The sequence below is a fragment of the Lactuca virosa genome, chromosome 4, assembly GCF_052849685.1.
Source record: "Lactuca virosa cultivar CGN04683 chromosome 4, Lactuca_virosa_CGN04683_v6, whole genome shotgun sequence".
Taxonomy (NCBI): Eukaryota; Viridiplantae; Streptophyta; class Magnoliopsida; order Asterales; family Asteraceae; genus Lactuca; species Lactuca virosa.
Genome location: NC_136429.1, coordinates 518,983,426 through 518,993,331, shown reverse-complemented (window position 1 = coordinate 518,993,331; position 9,906 = coordinate 518,983,426).

Genomic DNA, 9,906 nt, shown 5'->3' with positions numbered 1-9,906 from the left:
ACGGGTTTAGGGCCATTTTTACATACACACAACATACCAGAGCACATTTTGAGAGGGGATTTCGAAGCTTATTGCAAGGGATTCATCATTAATCATTTGGAAACATTATTTCTAGTATTTTTAAGTTGTAATTGCACATTATTTCCATATTATTTCTTGTTTGATTTGTTCTTAGCCATGTGTGGCTAAGAAACCCTAGTTTCTAGTTCTTGTTCAAATTATGTTGATTGCTTGATTTGAAGCATATGATTTGATGTTTGATTTGTGATTCTATTCTAGTGATTATGTTTTTGTTTAAACTAGAACCGTTAAATTTGATTTGTGTTTGATTGGCCACTTTCATGAATTGAATTTTTGTGCAGTTAATTAACTTTTAGGGCACCTAATCGTTCTATTAAGTTAATAATTGGTAACAAGCAATAAGTTTTCTTATTGTAAGACATATATCACATGTTTTCACACTTCCGAGCGTATGAGAAGAAATGAACATTGTTGGGAAGCTTGTACAAAACTTAATGCAGTTTTTCAATACAATCTAAGAGCGTGTTTTGGTTGAATTAGTGAAGCTAGGTCTAGTCAAAGAGCGTATTTTGGTTAGATAATGTAGCAAGAGAGAGGTATTAGAGCGTGTTAATATCTTTTAGTACCAACTTAGAATAGCAATCTTGAATTACATCAAGTCATAATCAAGTTGAACAACAACATTGAGAACTAGAACTGGAAGCACTTTTACAACTTGTTTACAAATCTATTTCATTTTCTGCATGTTCCAAAGTTGATTGTTATTTTATTATTTCACTTTTGCAAACAAATCCCCCTTCTTGTGATCAAAGTACCTTGCGCAAAGAGGTATAGACTTTTGTCCCGTGTCTCTATGGTTCGACCCTGCTTGCCTTGTACTACTTTTTAGTGCATTAAAGCAGTGTATTTGGAGTATATTGTACCCCTTTATTTGTTGGGTCTGACACCCCTAACAGCGTGATTAGGGTTACAGCGTAATTATCAGAGTTAATAAAAATACGATGCATGCATGCACCATAAATACTCTAACCTTAGTAATAAAGACGAGTGGACAGGCCCAACTCGTTAATACATAAGACCAAACAAAAAGCCCAATGACGCAACATCTAATACCCAACAAGAATCCTTCAAAATAATAAGGATATTAGTACTTTCTCAAACATAAAAATCATATCTCTTCGGGATGAAGGGGTTTTTCCTCCAAAAACAATCTTCAGGTCGCATGATACGAAATTAAGACTTGATTTTATGTCTGTCTTAGATTTGCTTTTATTATCTCCCCTTTCAACATAGGATTGCTTTTCCTTTTCTATCCTTAAATTTTGAAATTTTTTGAGGTGGCACGGTTTTCTTATGTCCAAATCATGCCTATGGTTTGGCACATCTTGTTCTGGGTAAATCATCTCAACAAAACCGAGAAACTTGATCTTGGTTTTCTTGAAATTGCTAGCATCTATGATCTTCGGACTTTTGGTTTTTCCCGTATCGTTTTCAAAATAAAGCATGGGAAAAACCATTTAGTCCTAAGCACATATTGTCCTAATATTGGATTCCAAAAGAAGTGCTTTTTTGTTAATATGTGTTCTCTGATTAACAAAGATACTCTACTGTTTAGTGGATTAATTCTGGTAGGATCTTAGTTTTTCTTTAAGGTTTTTATAATTTGAAGAGGGGATATACTAACTCACATTTTGTGATAGTTCCTAAGTTTGATGATTTACTCCCGCTTCGAGAGGATACTGAGAGGAAGGTTCGCAAGTTCTTGGAGTTGCCTGAAGAAAGGACTTTCAACATTGTTATGGACCATCCTTTTGAAGAGGGTATAAGTATGTCGCTTGCTTCACAAGATCGTTCAGGTTTCAATTAGACAATTCAATTTTATTCGAATTAGTGTTTAAAAGTTGGCCTAGGCATTTGGCGGGCTCTTATTGTCTACGACTAATGACATTTGGTCCAATTAATTGTAGTCGGGCCTTGACAGTCCTCGATGGTCTAGGTGGTATAAGCTAGTCTTCAGATGGTCAAAATTCTCAAAATAAGTTTCTGTTCAACCCAACCAAACTTATGATAATAGGTGACTAAATTATGATGACCAGTGACTAAAATTGTTAAAAATGTCATCAGTTAGTCTAAACCTTATGGTGTTTGATGACTACATTAGAGTTTGTACTTGAGTTTATGTTTCAAATTCAACATTTTTGGTTCCATATTCAGCCTTTATTTGTATTTTGTAATATGTGAAATTTTTAAAAAATACATATCTCATTTGTTTGAAGTCAGATTGACATAAGATCTTTCAACATGTAATTTAGAGTTTATACTCTAGTTTATGCAGTAATTTCATCATTAAGGGTGTGCCTAGAAGTCAGGATATTAAAGCTAGGAGATTTTTAGTTGTTCAACTTGTATTTATATCTTGTAATATGTGACATAAAGATGAATATCTCATTTGTTTGAAGTCATATTGAGATGAGAGCTTTTTTAGCATGTAATGTAGAATTTGTGTTTGAGCTTAGGCTGTAATTTCGTCAATTTTGGTTCTATATTTAATGTGTTACGGTCCTTCGAAGTTGGGATATCAAAGCTGAAACTTTTTCAGCTTTTTTCAACTATTGCTTCAACGACTTGTACCGGTCCAACCAGTAAAAGAACCGAAAAATCGAAATTGACATCGGGTACCATACCTAGACCAGTATGCCTCCACAAGTCTCGTTTACGATCCACACATTTCCCTCCAATCGGTCTGGTCCAAGAACCAGTTTTGATTAATATAATTGCTCACCATAGCATGCACCTGTATATAATCTACTACAATATTGATTTATTATAGCAATGTATGCTCTCGTTTTGTTATTACCTTTCTCCTGATCCTATATAGAACCTACCTATATAGAACCTGGTACAATCTTATGTTTTTAAAGCAATGCAATTTCTGTTTTTTAGCAATGTAGCTTATGTTTATTTTTTTACTTGAATTTGTTACACCATAATAGTTAACCAATATTAACCGATAATCGCGTCCTTTTTAACCGACTATAGCCGATAATTGAAACCGATTTAACCGAAACCAATTGGTTTTGAAATTACATTAACCAAATTGTTCAATTATAGTTAGATTTTGGTCCCTAACCAAACCAAACTACCTATATATATCCCTACAATTAACATCATAAAACAAATCGAACTGGTTTTCAACAGAATGATAGATCCATTTGTGATGCTCTTTTTAACCGACTATAGCCGATAATTGAAACCGATTTAACCGAAACCAATTGGTTTTGAAATTACATTAACCAAATTGTTCAATTATAGTTAGATTTTGGTCCCTAACCAAACCAAACTACCTATATATATCCCTACAATTAACATCATAAAACAAATCGAACTGGTTTTCAACAGAATGATAGATCCATTTGTGATGCTCTTTCTACTTAAGAAATAGACGATTAGAAATGATAGTTTTGGTCCCTTGGACCATCCACATCAACCCTTTCAGATTATTTTTCCAATGTCACGTGTGTCATAATTGTTGTTAACTCCATTTACTTCTTGTTATACTGGAACCCTTCAATTAGGCGCAAACTAACCCTACCTGATTGTCCTCAGAGATGTTATACTGGGGTTGAAATCGGTTTCGGTTTCGACCTAATCAGTGATGATTACAAGGTTGTGTGTATACCCGAATGTAATATAAGAAATGTAGGAAGTTCAATTGTTTACACCATGAAGACAGGCACTTGGTGTAGGATTGTTTCTCCTATGCCTAAGTTTCCAAAAGTGATATCAAAATCATGTTTGGTCAATGGAGTGTTGCATTGGGAGGTGGTATCTAATGTCAGAAGGAGAGGGAGAGGGAGACGTTATGTATTGACATTCGATTTGAGCACTCATGTTTTTGGCAGAACTGCATTGCCAAAACACTGTTTGACACCAACAACACCCATCCAAGGTTCTTTAGCTGTGATTTCTGATGCTAATTGCATTCGGGTGAGGGGAGATTGTTCAAGCCTAGTGGACTTCAATGATGCTTCTTTTGTATTTGATGTTGTTGGGTGTCTCGAAAGCCTTCAATTGTTAGACATGGGGACCCCTTGCGAGGGAAAAAAATATCTTTTCCTTTAAGGAATAATCACCCACGATCAATACTGGATGTATCAGATTCAGATGATGATGATGATGATGGGTATTAGATCTGATTATCTGAATTATTTATTTCCATATGAGATGAGATGTTTGAGAATCTTAAACTTTTTGATGATAATCATATATAGCCAGCTACATTTTTATCTTAAACTTTTTGCAGGATTGAAATATAAGGTTTTTTTGTTAAATCAAAAGTAGGGTTATCATTCTTTATTTAGGACTCAACATCATTATAAGGTCTCTAAATTCCAAAGGGCGGTTAAAGACTTTAATTAAATTCATAATGTAGATATTTTAATTTACATATCACATGATAATGGGAAAAAAAACATAGCTAGTTAATTAGCTTTTGTTGACTTTTCTTACCAAAAGTATTCGGTACATAAATTGGATTTTACTGGAAAAAAAAAGAGCTAGTTCCTTTAAAAACATACTAAATTTATACAGGTAAAACATTTCATATATGATCACATGAAACATTTCTTTCGTCAAAAATGACTTCCTATTTTTGGTTTAGACAAAAACAAATACAGATCTACTTTGGTGTCGTACCAAAGTATGTTGCTATTGTAGCAATAAATAACAAATAATCGAAATATGTTGCTTTTAGATGTCACCCACCTAATAGCAACATACTTGCAATCTGTTACTCATAATAGCAACATATTTACAATTCATTACCATAACCGGGAATCTAGTTTATTTGTCCAACACCTAGGCTAAAAGATCATTTTACCCTTCCCTCACTTTGGCCCAATAACCGAGGCCCAAACTCAATAGCACTAAAAGCCCAATAGTGGCCCATTCCTAAAGGACACCCAAAGTCCAATATGGGCCCAAATCCAAGAAGGCCCAAAACCTCACAATGGCCCAAAGTCCGAAAGGCTAGTGGCTCAACAAAGCCCAAAACCCTAATAGTCCAAATATGGGCCAACAACAAAAGTCAACAAAAGTCAACAGTTGCTGAATACGCCCAGCATACTCAGACTTACGCCCGGCGTACACATGTTTAGCCTAGTACGTGCAACATACTGTGGAGTACGCCCAACGTACTGGTAAGTCCCCCGTTTCTCAATCAAATTACTTAATCCATTAAGCCCACAACGCCCAAACCTCATATCTACTACTGAATAAGGTCTTAATACATAAAGTTTGCAACTTTACTCCTTTGCATGTCTTAATGGGACCCAATACCCATTTCTATCCATCTAAGTCCATAATATAGATACCAACTCTTGCATGGTTCATCAAAACCCATCAAGATGACATTTTTATGCCCTAACAACATCAGAAATGTTAAGATCTAACATTTAAGCTTCCAAGAGTAGCTCATACTCACAAGGATGGCTCAAGAGACCATATTAAGCTCAAAACAAGCCCTAAACTAGATCTAACACTTAAAGTCATCAAGATAAGAGCTATATACCTTCAAATACTAGCAAAGCTGATGAAGACTCTAGATCTTTAAGCTCTAATCCAACCAATGCTTCACCACCAAGATCTTCCTTCTTCAAAGAGTACCAAAATGCCAAAAGATTACCACCAAGGCTCAAAAACACATAAGAATAAGCTAGGGTTTCGTGGGAAGTATTTAGAGGGAAAGAGGTTGATGTTAAGAAGGTCTAAGAGAAAGATAAGTGTTTAAATAGGGTCCAAAAAATTAGGGTTTGTCCCAGACGCCCGTACGCCCAGCGTATGTGGTTACCTTCCGCTATCAAACTTGATGTAACACCCATAAAATTCATACCAATTTAAACATTTTAAAACATTTAGAAATACCAATAGTTATTACAAAAGGTTTCCAAATAGTTTAACATCAGAGTTCCCAGAAATCAAAATCATAAATCGAAGAAGTGTACGGTCACGCCTTCGCCTTCCCGCGGTCAGCCGTTGTACCTGAAACAATAATCGATAAATGTAAGCTTGAAGGATTAGTGAGTTACCCCCAAGATACCAACCTCATACAACCATAACGTATCATATAACAAACATAGAACAACCATGCATCTCGAGTCTACAGAGTGACTGGTCCGTCCGCCCCGGGCCTTCAGTCCACCTAGTCCACTCTCTGAGTCTACAGTATGACTGGTCCGCCCGCACCGGGCCTTCAGTCTATCTGTCCCACTCTCCGAGCCTCGGCACGTCTGGACCGCCCTCACGGGGCCTTCAGCCTATCCGGACCGCTCGTCGGGCCTTCGGCCTGACTATGTGCCCTCCCGGGTCTGCAGTCTATCTGGTCCGCCCTAGGTATGTTCTAACGACCCAAATTTTTGTTGGATTAATGTCTAAGTCCATAACTATAATTGGTAAGACTTGACCAGACCCGGCATGGTCCATTTGGGTTGCATGGCATCATGCATTTGGATAGACTATAATGAGAGAAATAACACTTAAGGTTGGTTAATATATTATAAGTTCTAATATATTAATAAGGTTATTTAATTAGTATTGATAAAGAATTAATTTGGAATTAATTAAGTGATCAAAAGGTGACTAATTAAATATATGGGTTGATTGTGTAAATCATTCATTCTTATATATGTGGGCTTGTGATCCAAGATTCCTTATGTTGGACTAAGTCCATGGGGTGACCTATGGATACTCCATGGAGGTTAAAATCCATGGAGCATAAGGAATGGGTAAAGTTATGAGTTACATGGTGTAACCCTAATAGCCACCATATAAAAGAATCCCATGGCTCAAGAAATCGTGCACTAATGTGTGAGTGTGAGGGCTAGACGATTTCAAGGAGTGTTCAAGTTTCTCTCAAGTTATTCCAAGTGTATTTGGTGTTGTGTGAACCATTTGAGGTGTCACACTTGGTGCACTAGGCACTCAAGCTTCATGAAGACATTCTACATCGAAGAGGTATGTATTCTATCTTGTTATATTTATTATTTTGTATGCTAGATTAGGATAATACCTTGGATGTTCATAATTGTATGTATAATAGAGAAAAACATAGATCCAAGGTATTTAGGGTTGCATGTACACTTAGGAGTGTTAGAATGCTCATAACCCAACAGTGGTATCAGAGCCAGGTTTGTTTTCTTGTTATACTTGCAAAAATAGCTGAAAAATCGAGTTGGATGCATATATTCGATTGTTTTGGCTGGAATTGGACTAGGAACATTACCCTAAGATGTTTTTGGACTTATAAACTTGTTTTTGATGTGGTAATGTTCATGCTAATCCAATTTCTAAGATAATTGTCATAATTTCAAGATTTGTATTAGTTTGTATGTTCATGCTAATTTCTTGAAGATTGATGATTTGAATTATCTTGTTCTTATGAGGTTCTTAGATTAATAGAAAAGTTGTGTGAAATAGTTGTTTTCAATCCATTTTAATCTAAGAGTTGATTCCAAAGTGTGTTTTTGTAACTTGTCCTCAAGTTATATGAAAAGTCACATTTAAGAATCATAAAACTCATAAAAGTTGGCAAAGGTTACAAAATGAAGAGTCTAGTTCTAATTAAATGGTTTTGTGACTCCATAACTTGTCCTCAAGTTATGGAGGTTCAAGAGTCTCTTCATTAAATTAAAAAAAAAAGTGTAACCTTAATTAGTTCCATAAGTTACAATAAAAAAAAAGTTATTTTTTTTTTATTAATTAGTTTAAAGTCTTCCATAACTTGTCCTCAAGTTATGGAACTTGAAGAGTTTTTTTTTTTTTAATTAAAACTACTTTAAACTCATAAGTTATGGAATTAATTAGTTTTGAATAGTTTCAAAACTTGCCCTCAAGTTTTGGAATTTGAAAAGTTTTCACTTATGAATACTTTAATTCCAAGTTAGCCCTTAGAATTTTAAAAGTTAAAATTCAACCCTTATACTTTATAATATTATAAGTTAATAATATTTATATATATATGTATAAGAGTAAAGTCAGTCTTACCGTTAGTAGGCCTCATTCACGAAGCCGGTCTATAAGGGGGGTATAAGGTTACTGCCTATAAAATGGCAGTTTAATGGGTGTCCACTCTCACCCACCGCTTCCTTGACTGGTGGAGGGTCGTTAGCCGAACGGGTAGGACAAGGACTATAATTCTCCTTTCATTAAAAGTATTAATGATAAATACTAAGTAACTAAACTCTTATTAATACCCAATCTTAGTTACTTAAGAAAATGTGAATTTGGTGCTAACCCATGAAATTACACTTTGCACTTTGCTTAAGTCGTTAGTGGAGCGTGTGTGGTTAACCGGCACACTAACCTGGACTTAACAAGGTAGGCAAAGGGTAACTTAATATTTATCATAGTATCGGTGGAGCGTGTGTGGTTAACCGGCACACTGATTAAGGGGTAAATATTAAGGGTACCAAGTATATTTGCATGGTTATTCACACCTTGTTTTGTGATCCTCGGCATCCCAGTCACAAAACCTGAAGGGCACACTCGAGATTAAAACATGCCTTTGAACAGTTCAATGAATCTCAAATATCTAGGACTTTCAAATCCAATTAAAACCTAATAAATTATTTCGTTTTTCATGGTGGAAATTGGTGAATCGTCATTCACCTACCTTCAAATATTTTATAGCTTGGATTACGGCATCCCTCTTCTAAGTTATAAAATAGTTTGTTGGGTCCTAGCCTTAATATTTCATATTGGGTGTCATATTAAGGACTTTAAATCAACTATCTTGAATATCTCCCAAAAAGATGTCTGGTCTAGACATTTATGATCTTCCCAAATCTCTTGAAACAAGCTTTCCTAAATGAAGATGATGTCCCATGGATATCATACTTCTTTCACCTCCTCCAATTATTCTCCCTAACCCACAAGTTCCTAAAAAGTTTAAGGTCACTCAAGCCCTATTGGCAAGGCAAGGTCTAGGTGTGATCACATCTTGGAGATGTAGTCACATATTGACAAGCCGGGAGAGTTGGGTGTCAAAGTCTTGAGAAAGTTGGTGGCTCAACTACTTTCTAAGTCACATAGTGACTTCTTTTGGGAATCATATGAAACAGACTAAGACAAGACCCTTAATGATCTTATCTATTTGCTAAGATCAACTTCCTAAAACGCTATGGACATTGACAATGATGACATTGGATATCCAGTAAAGCTCTCTCTTCCCAATGGAAAGGGATCGGCCATAGTCAACTCTATTGACCCAATGGTAAAGAGAGAGGCGAAGTATGAGATAGTCCCATTATCAAGGATCCATAGGTAACTATTGCCAAAGGAAGGGGCATTGGTTACGAAGCTGCCAAATTTACCTAAGGATGTTAAAGTCAATAAGTTTGGCTCTACTTCAGGTAAAGTCCACTGTCTAACTCTATTAAGTACATGTTGATTCTGATCGCGAAGATGGATTTCAATCGCATGGTTCGGTGATCAGAATTTTGGGCTATTACTTAAGAGTTATGATATTTATATTGCTTAGGAATAGATAACAACAAGGTTTTCATATGGATTGTAAGGATAAGTTTTTCCGCAAAGTTTTAAAATAAAAGAAAAAGGTTTTGATTTTATTTATTTTAAGTATCCTTACAATGGCATTTGTGAAAATTTGTTGCTTATAAGATTCCATTGATAGCAATATTGGAAAAATGGATTTGATTCTTTCGGTTGTGGTAGTGTCTAATATTACCAAATAAGGAAAGATTCTCATCACCTAAGGTTCAATTGGACCGAAACTTGGAATCATGCAAGTTGTATAGTATGATGAATGAGAACTTTCAGCTTGGAAAATTAAGACTAATTCCTTATGTGAATAAGGAAAGGACTAAGGGA